The sequence below is a fragment of the Canis lupus genome, chromosome 9 (assembly GCF_048164855.1).
Source record: "Canis lupus baileyi chromosome 9, mCanLup2.hap1, whole genome shotgun sequence".
Classification (NCBI taxonomy): domain Eukaryota; kingdom Metazoa; phylum Chordata; class Mammalia; order Carnivora; family Canidae; genus Canis; species Canis lupus.
Genome location: NC_132846.1, coordinates 17,574,181 through 17,591,090, shown reverse-complemented (window position 1 = coordinate 17,591,090; position 16,910 = coordinate 17,574,181). Strand labels below are relative to the sequence as shown.

At 41.6% G+C, this 16,910-nt stretch overlaps 1 protein-coding gene across 3 annotated transcripts in view; it reads right to left on the bottom strand.

Annotated features, from left to right (window-relative positions):
• TTC6 (tetratricopeptide repeat domain 6) overlaps positions 1-6,934 on the bottom strand; it is a 184,608-nt gene extending 177,674 nt beyond the window's left edge. For all 3 annotated transcript variants that reach the window (XM_072838355.1, XM_072838356.1, XM_072838357.1), the window contains exon 1: positions 6,798-6,934. The gene's annotated coding sequence lies outside the window, so the exon portion shown is untranslated. The remainder of the gene's footprint in view (positions 1-6,797) is intronic.
• Between the last annotated feature and the right edge of the window lie 9,976 nt (positions 6,935-16,910).

Here is a 16,910-nt window from a genome sequence, read left to right as displayed (position 1 = left end):
TTCTGGGGCAGGTTGCTGTTTCTTGCAGGTGTGGCTGTTCCTCCAATTGGAACAGAAGATCCATACGCTGCTCTAGACCTCAACTAAGGTAGAAATAAACAGAGCAGATCACCAGATAACTTGGTTCTAAGCTACATGGAACCACCTCATACAGGGAAAGGAATCCTTCATATGTGAGGCCTAGTTCATCAGATTATCATGTTGAGAATAGAGCCAAAGAGCGAGCCAGGTTATATGGAGGCCTTGACCTCTTCTATATATGGTCATGGGTACCTCAGTGGGAAAGGTGACACATTAAGGACAAGATTTAGGTTCTCTTGCGTCCTTGGCCAAATATTATCTCAATTCACTTCCTCAATTTCGTATCAACATCAACTTCCAATGCACACTAAGGTTCCAAAAGAAATATCTAAGTCCAAGGAAAATCTATCACATCTTGTAAAGTTTTCATATTGCAAGGAAAATAAAAATATTCTGAAAATAATTACTTATTCTTGAAATATCAGTGGTGGAAGTGAGATCTAGTTTTGCACTGATTATAATTCATCAGAAAGCTTAATAGAAAATATATGATCATTTTATAACTTTGCTAAGAGAATAAGATAATGGTATTTTTTCTATTTTTCATGCTTTCTATAATATTTGTTTGGGGACCTTTAATCTTAATAATATCAATAATAGTAACTCACACTTATGCTGTTTAAAAATTATATAGAAAAACAGAAAAAAGCTGTCTTCAAGCTCACAAAAAGCTTTTTTCTATTCAGAAGCCCATAGAAATGTCAAGACTCTAAAAACTTATTCTATTGTTATAAACAGTACCTAGAATATCCCCATAGCCTTTGTGATATACATATATTCATACAAACATAAATACATAACAGGCAATGGAACAACAAACATCTCCCTGCCTTTTACTCCTCTGTCTTTCCTTCTTGAACTTCTTTCATCTAATTTGCTTAAATAGCCAAGATAGGAAAAAAGATAGTTTTATTATTATATCATCATGCTTTTGACATGTTAAGTGTTGTATGCTTTCAAATTCAAAAGCAATTTGTTGAAGTTCTACATCTACATTTATTGAAAATCCTCCACTAACTGTTGATAAACTCTGGGCAAAATATAAAAAACAAATACTTGAGGATTCTTAGAAGCAAGCATTGTGGAGGAGAGTAGACACTTGTGGAAACACTGGCCCGGAAACGAGTTTCCAGGTTTACCGTGGCCTTTCCCTAAATGCCATCCATACTGTAGAATGGCATAGAGCAGGGGGCAAAAACTTTGATAGAAAGCCTTTCATCATTCTGGCCAGACAAATCAGAGAAAAGAGCCCTGGCAACAACCACCACTGAGGCATGAGAAAAAAATATCCCAAAGAAGAGAGAGCCAGATAAGGTAATCCCCTAATTCTGTGTCTAAACCCCATATAAGTCCAGACTAACCTCTGAACTATGCATACATAGGACTAACTCAAAGCAACCCAACAATGGCTTCAAAAGCTAAAGTGAGATTTAGCTATACTTCCAATCATAGAGAGTGAGATAGAGCTTACATGTAACGGTAAATTGCTTGCCAAATAAAAAACATCAACATTCTTCAGAGGCATATAACAGAATCCAGAGTCTACACAATAAAACATTAACAATGCCCAGGATATATTAAGAAAAACTACTCAGCATAAAAAGATCCAGGAAAATGTGACCCATTCTCAAGGGCAAACATAATGCACAGATGCCAGCCTGGAGACAACACAGAAGTTGAAATTATTAAACAAGGACTTTAGGGCAACTATTATAACTATACTCAACAAAATAAAGGGAGATATGCTGATGATGAATAAAAAGATAGAAAATGTTAAGATAGAAACATAAGTGAAGGGGTGTCTGGGTGTCTCAGTCGGTTGAGCATCTGCCTTTGGCTTGGGTCATGATCCCAGGGTCCTGAACTAGAGCCCTGCATTGGGCTCCTTGCTTGGTGGGGAGCCTGCTTCTCCCTCTCCCTCTGCCTGCTGCTCCCCCTGCTTGTCCTCTCTCTCTGTGTCAAATAAATAAATAAAATCTTTTTTATAAAAAGAAATAAAAATATATAGAAATTTTATATCTGAAAAATACAATACTTTCAATAAAAATTGGACTAACGGGCCAGAGAAAATAGTCAGTGAATTGGAAGATAAATCAACAGAAATTATCCAATATTTTAAAAAGAAAGAAAAAAGCTCAGTGGGGGTGGGGCAGCATGCAGGGAACAGCCTCAAAGCCTTATGAAGTGGTATCACAAGTTCTAACACATGGGTAAGCAGTATCTGAAAAGGAGAGAGAAGATTGGGGTGAAAAAAAAGCTTAAAGAAATAACTGAAAACATCTCAAATCTGAAGAAATACCTAAATTTATAGAATTATGAAACCCAGTACATTCCAAGCAGGATAAAAACCAAAGAAAACCATATGTAAGCTCCTGGAAATCAAAGACAGAGATAAAAAACTGAGAGCAGACAGAGAAAAACAATACATTATTTTTAGGGAAACAATTCAAATGACAAAAACTTCCTACTAAAAACCACTGAAACCAAAAGACAGTGAGACAAGGTGTGTAATACACTAAAAAAGCAAAGAACTGTCAATACAGTAGCAAGCATATTCTTTTAAAAATGAAGGCAATATGAAGACATATTCAGACACAAGACAAGTAGAAGAATTGCTCACCAGCAAACTAGAAAATTATAAGAAATAATAAAGAAATGTCTTCAGACAGAGAAAAAATTATACAAGGGAAAGTATACAAGATGAAAATCTGAATCTTCAGGAATGAATGAATGAAGAAGATCAAAAACAGCAAATATCTGAGTAAGTTTAAAAGATCATTTTTTAGCCTTATTTGTATGAAAATCCCATTTTGTGGGGTGTCTATATATATATACAGATGTAACATATGTGACAAGAACCAAAAAGACTGGGGTAGGGTCATTAGGGGTTTTTTTCTTTAAGATTTTATTTATTTATTCATAGAGACAGAGAGAGAGAGAGAGAGAGAGGCAGAGATACAGGCAGAGGGAGAAGCAGGCTCGACGCTGGGAGCCGGACGTGGGACTCGATCCCAGGTCTCCGGGATCACGCCCTGGATCAAAGGTGGCGCTAAACCGCTGGGCTACCCGGGCTGCCCTGTCATCAGGTTTTTGCATTCCATGTGAACTAGTTCAATATTAACTCTAGACTGTGAGATGTTAAGAATGTATACCTAGAGAAACAGTTTTTTGAAGCAATACAAAAAAGTGTAAGGAAAAAATCAGTAGACAGCATAATGGAATACAAAAAAATATTAAAGATTAGAAAATATTTTAGACTAAATAATAATGAAAATACAACATATTAAAATGTGTGGGATGCAGCCAATGTAGTGATTAAAAGGAACAGTATAGCTTAGCTTAAATCAAAAAGAAGAAACGCCTAAAATCAATAACCTAAGGTTCTACCTAAAGAATCTAGGAAAAGGGCAGCTCCGGTGGCGCAGCGGTTTAGCGCCGCCTGCAGCCTGGGGTGTGATCCTGGAGACCCGGGATCAGGTCCCACATCCGGCTCCCTGCATGGAGCCTGCTTCTCCCTCTACCTCTCTCCCCCCCCCCCCCGTGTGTCTCTATGAATAAATAAATAAAATCTTAAAAAAAAAAAAAAGAATCTAGAAAAGAGGAGTAAAGTGTACCCAAAGTAAACAGAAGGATTTAAGTATAACGTCATAAATCAAACACAGAACAGAAAAATTATCAAAGAAACTAAAAGCCAAGAGCTAGTTCTTTAATAACATCAACAAAATTCTTAAAACCTTTACACAGACTGCTTAAGAATAAATGAGAGAATAAAATCACCAATATCAGGAATAAAAAAGCACTTTTCACTACAGATCCTAAAGATATTAAAAGGTAACAAGAAAATATGACAACTAAAAAAAAAAAAGAAAATATGACAACTTCACAACAAATCCAAACAATGTAGATAAATTGGTCAAATCCCTGAAATTTTCAATTTACTAAAATTAACATAAGAAACAGAAAATTGGGGATCCCTGGGTGGCGCAGCAGTTTAGCGCCTGCCTTTGGCCCAGGGCGCGATCCTGGAGACCGGGATCGAATCCCACATCAGGCTCCCGGTGCATGGAGCCTGCTTCTCCCTCTGCCTGTGTCTCTGCCTCTCTCTCTCTCTCTCTCTCTGTGACTATCATAAATAAATAAAAATTTAAAAAAAAATAAAGTCTTTAAAAAAAAAACAGAAAATTGTAATAGGCCTATATTAAATAACCTTATTCATTACCAAAAATCTTACCACAAAGACACTTATAATCCAGGCACAGATGATTCTCTCAAACACTCAAGAAAGAAATAACACCAAACTTACACAAATATTTTCAGAAAGTAGAGGAGGAAGGAATTTACTTTCCAAACCTCACAAAGGCATTCTTCTAAAAGGGAAATTATGTTACCAATATCCTTCATGAATATAGATCCAGAAATCTTTAATAAAATAGTAGTATATCAAATTCAAAAATATATTTTAATGTATAATATATTCTGATGGTATGGAGTTTATCCCAGGGTTGAAAAATTGATTTAACATTTGAAAATCAATATAGTTCACAGTATGAATAGAAAATAGAAGAAAACTTAAGATCATTTTAAAAGATAGTGGAAAATCATTTGACAAAATCCAACACACATTCATGATAATAATAAAGAAGTTAATGTGAATATGCTTCATAGGACACATCTTCAATCTGATAAAGAGAATTTACAAAAGCCTTATAGCTAATATTATATTTTTACTTTCCCATTAAAATTGAACACTAGGCAAAATGCCTAAACTCTTTTTTTTTAACATTGTTCATTGTAACATTGTTTATAAAAGCAAGGAAGCAGACACCTTTATATCGGTTCACAAAATATTAAAAAGTGCCTCAACTCTTACTACATCCATTCAACATTGTACTGGAGGTCCTAGCCATCGCAATATGGCAAGGAAAAGAAATAAAAGGAATAGATTGAAAGGGAAAAAGGAAAACTGTTCCTATTTACAGGGACATGATTTTTAGGTCAAAAATTCTAAGGAATCTATAAAACAATTCCTAGTGCTAACAAGTGACTTACCAAGGTTGTACAATACAAGTTAACATACAAAATCAACTGTATTTTAATATGCTAGATCAAACAATTGGAAAATAATGCTCAAAAAGACATAAAATAATTGAGAACCCAACAAAAGATGTCCAAAATCTCTACACTGAAAATTTCAAAACATTGCCAAGAGAAATTAAAGACCTACATAAAATTCCAAACCATGTTTGTTAACTAGAAGATTCAACATTGTTAAAATGGCAGTTCTCCCCAAATACATTTATAGATTCCATGCAATCCCAATCAAAATTCCAGCAGGCTTTTTTTTTTTACAGAAATCACAAACTGATTCTAAAATATATACACAAATTCAAATAATTATCCAAAATAGTTAAAGTGACTTTTTTAAAAACTAGAGGACTTACATGACCAAATTTCAAAATTTACTATAAAGCTACCAGACAGTCATCAAAGCAAAAGTCCAGGCAAATCATTTTGCTGAATAAAGGAAGCCAGATACAAAACAGTATACATCGTATGCTTCCATTTATATAAAATTCTAGAAAATGCAACCTATTCTGTGGTGTCACATAGCAGATCAGCAGTTGGTTGGGGGCATTAGGAGCAGGTGAGAATGAGGATGGATACCAAAGGGAGCAGAGGAATGAAAAGGTTCAGTTAACAGGAATTTATTTTTTAAGAGTTTATTTATTTATTTATGAGACGGGGGGGGGGGGGGGTGGGCAGAGACACAGGCAGAGGGAGAAGCAGGCTCCATGCAGGGAGCCTGAGGAGGGACTTGATCCCGGGTCTCCAGGACACGCCCTGGACTGAGGGCGGCGCTAAACCGTAGAGCCACCTGGGCTGCCCAGTTATCAGGAATTTAAATAAAAACTTGGGGGGAAAAAAGGGTTCAGTTATCTTGATTGCAGTAATTGTTTCAGAAGTGTATACATCTGTCAAAACTTATCAAACTGTACACCTGTACGTACATTATACTGTAATACATTATACTAACTACTAATGTGTACCTTCTGTGCAGTTTATGGAAATTATACCTTTATAAACCTGTAAACGGGAAATAAACAATTTGTTGAATTTTCATATTTGAAAGTCGAAGAGTAAAGAGAACTACTGAAGTCCTTTAAAATCCTGCAGTGGTAGTTCCTAACAGTTTCGCTGTGGGTCTGTGGTCTTTGATGCTGGATAATCCCTGCACTAAGCCTACAGCGTCCCACCGCCCACCAAAGAGGTTTTGGGGCCACACACAAGAAACGGTTTCCTGTTCCAAAATTAGGCACACTGACCCCAGCGGAGGAGATCACCTAACGGTGTGTAAGGTTTGCCCAAAACAACCGGCTCCTGTCAAGGGAGACCAGGAAAGGTCAGGCAGTTGGAAATTAAATTCCCTCCACGGTGCCCTCCCCCTCGCCACATTCCCTCTGATTCCGCCCAGTCTTTGGCCTTCCGAACGCCTCTTCTTTCCCCGCAGCGTGGAGGTCCCCATCCACCAGCTTTTCACTCTTGCCCAGGGCATCCCAGCCCCTACTCCGGCCCCAACCCCTGCTCAACCCCAGCCCGATCTTCTGCGCGGATTTTCTGAGGTGAGTGTGGATTGAAGAGGGAGAACGGGGACGCCTGCCCCGCCCCAATATCGAAGCCTCCCACGCGGGTCAGCAGCCCCGCAGTCCGCCTCTCACCGGTCTGCCGCGGGGACGCCCCAGCGCCCGTTCGGACGGCGAGGAGGTTGACACTGCCGCCGCCCAGCGGGGTATCCAAACGGCCTCCCCGGCGGCCGAGCGGCCGTGGGCTCGGACAGGCTCTCCGGGAAGGAAGAACGCGCTCCGTTGCTCGGCAACAAGCAGCGCGTCCCCCGCCTGGCGCCCCGCCTCCGGGTCCTGTGGATCCCTCCGCGCCGGGGATCCCGGCCCGCGCGGTCCCGCCTCGCGCCACCGGCTCCAAGGGCGCCCTTGGACTCGAAGCCAAAACCCAGGCGGAGCTGCCTCTGCTTTCTGGGCTGTGAACTTGCTGGTCCCAGAGAGCCCCCTGGACTGGAGTCTCTCCTACATCAGCCGTTTTTTTTGCCCAGTTAAACCAACTGCTTGCTTGGCGCTCATGTTATTTATGCATTTAAACGAATAAGGCTGGACAAGGAAATTTAAAGCCTTTTTTAAAAATTATTATTTGCTTTTGAACTGTCTGCACTACCTGCAAATTAAGCGTACATTTCAGGGGGGGTTTTCCAGGTTCTCCCCCTGGAGCCCAACTCATAAAGAGAATCTTGAAATCAAAGACATGAGATTCAGACTCCTGGAGAATTCCTATTAAAATCCTGGAATCAGGGACCCCTGGGTGGCGCAGCGGTTTGGCGCCTGCCTTTGGCCCAGGGCGCGATCTTGGAGACCCGGGATCGAATCCCACGTCGGGCTCCCGGTGCATGGAGCCTGCTTCTCCCTCTGCCTCTCTCTCTCTCTGTGACTATCATAAATAAATAAATAAATTTTAAAAAATTAAAAAAAAAATCCTGGAATCAGCATATTCAGAGTTTCTGATGTCCAAGATAAGAAAGGTTGTAAGAAGCAATATTTGGCATTATCCATTAAAGTTGACTATACACAGACTCTATGACCCAGCAATTCCATTCCCAATAGAAATGCATGTTAACATGCACCAAGAAACCTGTACACCAATATTCATAGCAGTTTCACTCATAATAGCTAAAACCTGGTAAGGATCCAAATGTCCATCAAAAGTAGGGTGTATAAATTAATTGTGGTATATTCCTAAAATGCAATAAAGGATGTGAGCAACCTTCATCTATGGGAAACAACATAGATGAATCCTTATGAGCTAATATGCCAAACATGAGGAGTACATACTGTACAATTCCATTCATATAAGGTTTATTTCTTAGTTGTTTTTTTAAGCTCAATTTAGTTAACATATAGTGAATTACTAGTCTCAGGGATGGAAATTAGCTATTCATCAGTTGCATATAACGCCCAGTGCTCATTATATCTAATACCCACCACCGAATTACCCCACCTCCCACTCACCTCCCCTCCAACAACCCTCAGTTTGTTTCCTATAGTTAAGCATTTCTTAGGGTTTTCCTTCCTCTCTGTTTTTATCTTGCTTTTCCTTCCCTTCTCCTATGCTCATCTGTGTTGTTTCTTAGATTCCACATATGAATGAAACCATCATATAAGGTTTAAAAACCAAGACAGCAAAAACTGTAGGGTTTATGGATGCATGCTCAACTGATGTATTTCAAAAAGTACAAAAAAAAAGGATTAACCATAAGAGTCAAAATTGTAGTCATCTTGAGAGTGGGGAAGGTGATGGTGAGTGGGTGGACACTGCAAGGAGGAGTCCTAGGGTATGGGGTACTAGCAGTGTTCTGCATTTTAACCTTGGTGATATCTGTTTGAATTTTCTCTTTGTGATAAACCGCTGTTTTCTGTTTTGTTTTCCTGTATTATATTTTACCAATTTTTAAAAGACCAAAAAGATGAGGATCCCTGGGTGGCTTAGCGGCTTAACGCTTGCCTTTGGCCCAGGGTGTGATCCTGGAGTTCTGGGATTGAGTCCCATGTTGGGCTCCCTGCATGGAGCCTACTTCTCCTTCTGCCTGTGCCCCTGCCTCTCTCTGTGTGTCTCTCATGAACAAATAAATAAAATCTTTAATTTTTTTTTTAAAAAGACCAAAAAGAAAAACCAATTAAATGCCACCTATCCACATGAAAGTGCTTTGCTCAGTGCCTGACACTTAATGACCCTCAAGTGTGTATTTTATATTGCTCTACTTTCTACCAATCTCTCCCTTTTCAAATACTCTGGCAACTAATAAATGAGATCAGGAAAGTGGCAGATAGAGTCTTCTGGAAGTCCTCTTTGAGATTGATGCTTCCCAGAAATTCAAGATAAAAGAATGCTCTCTGCTGCACAATTCCCCAATGCTGGGCCTGGAAGCATCCCAACTGTGGAGATGGATGCACTCAGACATTCTCAGGCCTCCCTGAGGCAAGCTCCCACTCTAGGGGCACAAAGCCAGGTAGGGATACCTAACTTTGCCAACTGTGCCAGTCACTTTGCTCCCTGGAATTCTGCAACCTCCTCTGTAAAATTGAGATAATAATCTTACATCAAAGGTTTGTTCTGGGGCACCTGGGTGGCTCAATCAGTTGAGTGTCTGCTTTTGGCTCAAGTCATGATCTCAGGGTTCTGGGATGACTCCTGCATTGGGCTCCCTACTTGGTGGGAAGCCTGTTCTCCCTCTGCCTGCCACTCCCTCTGATTGTGCTCACAAATTCTCTCTCTCTCTCTCTCTCTCTCTGTCAAATAAATAAATAAAACATTTTTTAAATGTTTATTGCTTTACTCCCTAACATAATGAGTTCAAAATGGTTGCTGAGTGTCCACAAGACGAGAGTCATTCTCTAGAGAAATATCTGCTGTTCTTGAGGTTTCATTGCGCCCACATCACTGCCTTGTGGGTACTCCTTGAGGACAGCTTCACCCTAAGTGTTGAAGTAACCCCTTCAGACAATGAATACATTACTTTCCTGTGCTAATTAAAATACTAAGCAAATAACCAAAAGTGTTTAGTGTGAATTGTTCTTGGTATCATCCTGGACGTTACATAAATATAAGATATAGGCCATATTCCTAAAATAAAAAAAATTAAATTAATGTAGCCTGTAGTGTCTATCATATGGTCAGGAAGCAATTTAAATGGTAAATAAACATTGTTCATTAATATTATTTATAATACAAAATGGTAACAAAGTATTCAGATATCCATATCATAGGATAATACAATCCATGAGCTTGATACTATTAGTTTCATCTTATAGATAAGTTACTGATGTTCAAAGAGATGAAGGATTTACCTTTGGTTTCCTAGCTAGTAATCAATTCTGTGCTAGGAACTTTATTCTAGGTCTAAAAGAAAGATAGAGAGAGAGAGAGGAGAAAGAAGAGAAGAAGGAGGGGAGGGAGGAAGAGGAGAAAGAATAGTTGTTAGTGATGTAAAGGCATTACAGAGTCATTGTTGATATTTTAATGTCTCCATATGAGAATGTTAATACTTTGGGTGCTATCTTCTAGAAAAGGGCATTAGACTCAAAGAGCAGCATAAAAATAGTCATTGAAACACTATAATTTCATCTAATTTTTGGCACTTTTAAACCACCACCTCTCAGTCCTCTAGTCCTCTAGTTTTGGAGCATCCTATTGGATTCACTGCATAGCAAGCAAAGGAAAATCCAAAAATTCAGCTTCCACACCTTCAAAGTATTCTCATAGAACAAATTCCAAAGTTCTCCTAAGAGAATTCAAGTCCCTTCATAATTAGGACCCGTCCAAAGGTATTTTTGGAAAATAAATAATTAAAATTATATCTTGACTTTATATTATGCACCAAAATAAATTCCAACTGGATGAAGGATTTTGTTATACATAAGAATTACAGGTATAGATGAGACTTATAAGCATTAAACCATAAAAGGTATAAACTCTAATTAAAATATTGATGATTTTTTTAAAGTACCTATGTGTTGAAAAATAAACAGAAGTATAATACAAATGAAAACCTGGTGAAAAACTCACAGTATTTATGACAAACATGGGATCAGTATTCTTTAGATGAGAAATAGATGAGCACTCAAAATTTTAAATTGGTTAAGGAGGGTGTGGAAAGGCAGTTTCCAAAGAAGAGATATTTGTGGCCAGTAGAAATATAAAAATGCTCAACTTCAGTAGTAATCTCAGAAATGCTAATTAAAATAACAGTGTGTTATTTTTGCCAATCAAATTGCAAGGTTAGTAATAGAGTTCCTGCATGGGATTGAAGGAATAAGATCACTCACAGATTTCTGTTGCCATTTTGCTAGATGTCATTTGCTAGATGCCCTTCATTCCTGCACCATTGCCCCAACATTGACCAAACCCAAGTGGAAGCTCAAAGGTAAGGAAAAATATGTGCAGAGACAGAGGCAGAGAATAGAGTAGAAAGAAGGGGAAGCTGGGGAAGAAAACTAAATAACCAGAGTTTTGCCCAAAGTTGCCTGTATGGCTTTAATCCAGGCAATAATGTACTAAAACAGCCTCTCCTGGCTTAACCTCCATGGCATTGCTTAGCCTCAGCCTTCTCCTCACACCCTGCTCACCCTTCTTTCCTCTTGGTGAACTACTTAACGTATACTAGGCCTCCCTCCTTACCCTGCCCTCTGATGTGATTCTAACATCTGAGCTTATGGAGTTCAGAAACGGACCAGTGGGAAGCCAGCCATCACCCTTTCCTGAGTTGCCTTAAAAGTCTGGTGCCAGGCCTGATCTCAGGGTTTTTAAGGTAAGATAAAAATAGCAAGCATTGAGCAGAAAGAAAACTCTGTGAGTAAAACTATCCATTTGAAAAGAAAAGATACATATAACACTAATAAACCTGGTCCAAAGCAGGTGTACCTGGCTGAGAATTAAGGATTTATTTTTCTAGGACATAGTGGCTGGTATTTAGCATTCCAGTTACCCTTTACACTTCCAAAGGGCTTTGCTTAGGTGTTCTCCAAGTATGGTAATAGACTAGAGAGCTTGCGGAGTTTGAGGTCAAACCATTCCTTTTCTAAAGGTAGGTATGTAAGACTGTTGGATGTGCTTTGTAGCCTAAACATTGAGCTTAGAGAACCAATGCCTGGTTTATGCTTAGAAAAACTAACAGCTCTCCCTAAGTAAGCTGTAAAAACAGAAGCTGCATTTAGCCAGAAATTGCTGGCAGCCTGAGATTTCTGTGTACCAGCCCACTTCCCCTGAATGCACCTCCCCCAGCACCAATCCAAAAAAAATCAATAAGCTTTGAAGATGTGTTATTTTTCTGTTCTCTAGTGAAGGAAATATTTTATTTTATTCACCTGGTTCTGATTACTAAATGAAACCAGAATTCAAAAACTTTTTAGAGCCTTGTACACAGGACCTTCTTAATCCATCCAAGCCCTGTCTGAAATGTGGGTTGTTGTTCATGTGAGCCCCAGGGATCCACCCCGAAAATCCAGTTCTTCTAAACCCCCTTGACAGGAGGAATTAAGCAACTCATGAATCTTCACTTCAGCAAATGGATCTGTATCTGGCAAAAGTCTTTTGTGATTTGGTCTTTTCATATACAATACTGTTTTTTTCTTAATGAAGATTTGGCACCTCACTAGATTTTCTTGCACATGCAAGGTAATATTCAGAATAGTTGAAGGACCCATCATAAGCCCAGTATGTTCGCTTCATTTCAGATGGACCTCCAGGAAGTCCCCCCCCCCTTTTAAGGGCATTTATGTCAAATAATTCTTTAAAATATCAATGAAAGTTTCCCTACTGTAATGTCATATTGGGTTTTGAGTATTTTAGAAAGTGTCCTAAGTGGTACTCTTCCAAATGAGTTCAGATGCTGAGGGCAGAATGGCATCCAGGCTCCCAAAAGTCCAGACTCACACCCTTCATCTCTCCAATTGAGATGTCTCCTAGATCCAGGCCCCAGGTCTTGACTGAGGTTGCCATAGACAGTATGATGGTGCAAGGTCACGTATTGCGCATAAGCCAGGTCTACCATCTCAGCAACCGGGAGAGTTACATACTAGCTTCTGAAGCCCGACGTCTGCCATGGTTGACTCCCTAAAAAGTAGCCCCACAGGTCAAGGAGATTGGGAGGGGATTCTTTTTTTTTATATTTATTTATTTATTTATTTTATTATTTATGATAGACATAGAGAGAGAGAGAGAGAGGCAGAGACACAGGAAGAGGGACAAGCAGGCTCCATGCCAGGAGCCCGACGCGGGACTCGATCCCAGGACTCCAGGATCTCACCCTGGGCCAAAGGCAGGCACTAAACCACTGAGCCACCCAGGGATCCCCTGGGAGGAGATTCTAGGCAGGGTCACCATGGAAGATGAGCCAACCGCCAGGCATTCAGTCTCCCCAAGGAAGCTCCCTCATCCTCACCTGCCTGACTGCAGCCCAAAGGGACCACAACACCCGGGAGCTGGGCTGGTGACCATCAGCAGAAGACCTGTAAGGGGGGAGGGGCACCTAGATTTCAGGCCAGCATTACTTGCCAATAAGTGTTCAGCATCCAGCACCACCCAGGCTTCCAGAGTTCTGTGAAGGCTCTTTATGTTTGTTACAATTTTGTACACTTACTCTGTACTCAACTGGTGTGAATTAGGTACTAGTAAGCCCATTTTACAGTTGGGAAAGCAGAGGCTCAGAGTATGGAATGGAATCCAGATCTCATTCCAAATCCCTTGCTCTAAGCACAAACCCTACTGTCCCTGTCAATTGCACAAAAAAAAAAAAAAAAAAAAAGCCAGGCTGCAACTTATTTGGGTAATAAGAGAGACAGTCTCAGAGACTCTTAGCCTCAAGGGCACCAACCCTCCCCAGTGGAGTGTGCAGAGCACTATGCAGCCTCCTAGCCTAGGAGGCTTTGCCTGGGCTTAGGAATTGGAAGACACCCTCTGCTCTCTCCTACCAATTGTTGTCTTTGGAGATGCTGGGAAGTGAAAAAGGAAAAGGTTTTTGCCCAAAAGTTACTGTGAAACACAGAACACAAAACCAGAGCAAAAGGGAGGGAAGTGTTCTTCCTAGGACTTGTTCTCCCAGTGTCTTGGGCTCCTCAGAGAGAAGCTTTGCCATTCTCAGAGCAGAGCCACCCCCTCACCGCCATCACCATAACAGTTTCCTCTGGAGGTTCACACCCCTACTGGTTTCTGCCCCAGAACCCCAAGGCGTGGTGGGTCATCAGGTCTGACTGTTGCTCCAGCCTCTCTTCCTACAACTGACACCTACCAAACTGAACTGAGTCCAGGCTCTTTTGAAAAAGGAGGAAACTGAGCCCAAAAGAATCTGCCTGGGTTCCCCAGGAAATTTGAGGTCGAATGGTTGGACCACAAATCTGTGACTGACCACCTACTGCTATCCACTCCTAGACCTGGCTGCCATCTCCTCATATCCTTTCTCATCTCTTAGGATGATGGTCTGGTTTATTCCCATTCCAGCACCTGCAGGAGTTTTAGAAGCTTCTGCCCCAGTGTAAACTGACCTTCAACCCGAGCACTGTGCTTTATTTATTGAAACCACTTCTCTTGGCGGGGTGTGAGAGGAGGGTCATGAGGAGGTCAGAGGAGTCCAGCGAGTCACAATAGAAGGTATTTTGGAGGGAGGAGGCCTGTGGGGTGAGGAGAGTGGGATCCACACCTCCAACTTCATCATGGAAAGCATTGAAAGAAAAATCTGAATTAGATCTGCTAGTACCCTAAGCCTCCAAAGCGAGTGGGGATCCACCTGACTTTTGAGGCCCTTTCCCTTGAGGAGGGGTTGGGGGTGGCTGGGGTGCAACAGGGGGCAGCCAAGGGCAGAAAGTGTGATCTGAAACGAGTCTGTGATGCAGATCCCAGGCAGCATCCGGACTGAGCCCCACATCACCCAGTGCAGATTGAGGGCAGGAGGACAGGGCATCAAAGACAAATGCAGCTGCGGTATGGAGCTGCCAGGTAGTTTCCCAAGTGAGAGAAGCCCAGAAAAAGGCGGCAGACCGGCTTCCTCTCTCAAGGATTCCCGCCCATGCTTTCATGGCAAATAAAACTTCGGGAGGAGAAGTTGAAACGAGAGGTCTCCAGTTAATACCTTGCAACAACACAGCAGATTCTGAGAAGTTTGGTGGACCTTTAAGAAAACCATTACATCACACACGGAAAGCGTGTGGGATAAAATGCTTTGGATCCTAAAGACTAGGAGGCAATTAAGGTAAATGCTGGTAATTTCGGGCGCGCAGCCACCGCCAAGGCCCGCTGCGCGCCGGGCGCCCCGGAGGGTCGGATCAGTGCCTGGCTGCGCAGCCCCGACGGCCGGCGGCCTGCTCCCTAGGTGCCCTCCAGCGTCGGGGTGGGGACGCAGCGCGCCACGCGCTGGTGAGCCCCGCGCACAAGCCCGGACTACCAGCGAGCTCTGCGGCAAGGCTTTTCTTTCTCACTGCGTGGGCTCGGCTTCATTTGCTTGCCAATTTAAACATATTATTCAAACACGGACGTTTCCTTTACAGCTCTGAATGAAACATTTTGCTTGATGGAAAGTTGATGGTTTTTTTTTTTTTTTTTTTTTTTTTTTACTTTTAATCAATATCTGCTTTTGAAAGCCTCTGCTGCTGCCTTTTCACAGCGAGGGCAAAGTGAAATATTTGTCTTTGGTCACACGTTGATCACCCTAGATAGGCAAATGAGTGCAGGGGTGGGGGCGGTGTGGAGGGAGTTGCTGAAGTCCAGAAGTGGTGAAATGGGGGCATTCCAACTTCATCACATCACCCAGAGGATTTGGGTTAAAATCAAGCATCGCTGCCAGGATAAGATGCCTGCCCAGTGGGCCTGGAAGTTCAGGGATTACAGGGCTATGCGACCCTGGCCTTTCTGACAATGATCTGTCCATCTATTCGTTCCTTCCTCTGTCCGTTGGTCCATTCATTAAACAACCCCCTTGGCTAAGACAGGTCCCTAGAGTCCTCTCGCTCGGAGATTTGGAGTCAAGTGGATAAGGTTTCCTCCGCTCAAGCATTTTTTCCCACCTGACACCAGCCTGGCCACCATCTGGATTGGGGCAGTTAGTTTATTGATTCAGTCAACAAATCTTTATTGAAAGTCTACTATGGGGATCCCTGGGTGGCGCAGTGGTTTAGCGCCTGCCTTTGGCCCAGGGCGCGATCCTGGAGACCCGGGATCGAATCCCACGTCAGGCTCCCGGTGCATGGAGCCTGCTTCTCCCTCTACCTGTGTCTCTGCCTCTCTCTCTCTCTGTGACTATCATAAAATAAATAAAAATTTAAAAAAATTAAAAAAAAAAAAGTCTACTATGCTCCAGCCTCTGCTCTGGTAGGGACGGTGGGCCCCACCCTCAGAGATCTTCCAGTCCAGTGGGGGAGACAAAAAAAGAAAATGACACAAATGGAATAGGCTGCTCAGAACGATATAACCCTGAATGTAGGAATGTAGATTAAGATGTGGACCTGAGAAGAGCAGAGCTCAGTTGATTGGGGATGCCTGCTATGTCCTCGCCAGAGACCCACGGAAGCTGTGCTGCACACTACAGGTAAAGCCGAAGGCTGGCAGCTGCATTTCCTTGCTTTGATCCATTTACAGTAGGCAACCATGATGACTGCAGAAAGTTGTTAAAATTCCTGCAAATCTTGCTGGTATCTCTGCAAAAGGGAATACTGACAACAAGTCCTCTTCCTAGTGTTTCTGTTTAGAAGCAAACTCACTGCAATGTGAGTTTTATTCTGTGGCCCATAGGACCAGGAAAATCAAACAACTTCAAACAAATGCACCATTTTTAAAGCAAAACTTTCTTCTGATGTTAGCTCTGGAATAGCTGCTGGAAGTCCAGAGGCAGCCACTCACCAGTGTCTTCCAATCAAATTTTTATTTTAAATAATGAATGTAACCTCCCTCTGTCCATGCCAGTAAATTAGTCTTTTTGTCAGTCCAATGAACAGTTTTAAACTTCGGGGGGAAAATCAGTAAGACAATACAATGAAAAAAAGCCTAGCTAGAATCATTTTCACACACACACGGCATGTGTAGGATATGATTAATATTATTGTTACAAAAGCATCTGTTAAATAAAACTATGTAAATTTGAGGGTAATCATATTTGAATAGCCAAAGTTAAACCACCGGGGCCAAGTAAGGGGCCGTGGGAAAGCTCCTGGCTGTGTGTGTGTGTGTGTGTGTGTGTGTGTGGAGAAAGAGAGAGAGAGAGAGAGAGAGATGGGTGGACTGGG